Source organism: Sinocyclocheilus rhinocerous, unplaced genomic scaffold (assembly GCF_001515625.1).
Source record: "Sinocyclocheilus rhinocerous isolate Xijiao unplaced genomic scaffold, SAMN03320098_v1.1 C35911529, whole genome shotgun sequence".
NCBI classification, from domain to species: domain Eukaryota; kingdom Metazoa; phylum Chordata; class Actinopteri; order Cypriniformes; family Cyprinidae; genus Sinocyclocheilus; species Sinocyclocheilus rhinocerous.
In genome coordinates this window covers 1-699 of record NW_015767405.1, presented here as the reverse complement: position 1 = coordinate 699, position 699 = coordinate 1, and the positions used below count along the sequence as shown (strand labels likewise).

The window sequence follows — 699 nt, the reverse complement described above, 5'->3', positions numbered from 1 at the left end:
TAACAAAACATGATGAACAGATTAAGAAAACCTTTTCAGTCTTACCTCCGTTTGCCTCTTCAAACTCTCTCCTGGCTGATTCGATGTAGCGCTGAACCAAAGCGCGGATGACCTGCTGTCTTTAGGGAGCGCGGTTCTCCCCTGGACCCCCATCATCCTTCTGTGTTGTATTTCAAAAATAGACATAGGAGGCATGGGTATTCTTGAACATGCTATACTTGGTCATTTATTATAAATTCTCATCAAAATAGCAATGAACAACAACACATCAGTGTAAGCATGCAAGTAGACACTCAAAACCAAATATAGAGTGAAGATGAGCTGTAATCCTGAAAGACTGAGAAGTGTACCATAGATGCAAGTGGAGGGTAGTCAGGAGCGGAGTTACAGTTGAAGCAGCAGCAGCAGATCCGTCTAAAAATTCCTCTAAAATATAAAGAAAAGAACACACTGGGATCAAAATGACATTGGTAACATTTCTGCAGCTTTTACCAAATGGATAAAACATAAAATACCTTCCAAGATTAGGGGAAATCATATATGGGACATAGATATTGTTGACGCCACACAGGAAGGCGGTTCCAATGATCACCAAAATGAACATAAATCTGGAGGGAAAAAGAAGCATCTTGAGTGTTCCTCAAATGTTCCTTCATATGTTCCTTAATCAACAGGACACAGCTAAATACCTCATCATGT

The 699-nt window shown here is 40.1% G+C and overlaps 1 long non-coding RNA gene across 1 annotated transcript; it reads right to left on the bottom strand.

The window, feature by feature from the left end:
- Window positions 1-69: 69 nt before the first annotated feature.
- LOC107735248 (uncharacterized) lies at window positions 70-592 on the bottom strand. The gene is made up of 3 exons (XR_001639344.1): window positions 516-592; window positions 351-426; window positions 70-160 (listed from the first exon to the last, which is right to left on the bottom strand). It is a non-coding gene; the product is annotated as an uncharacterized LOC107735248 (long non-coding RNA).
- Window positions 593-699: the final 107 nt, after the last annotated feature.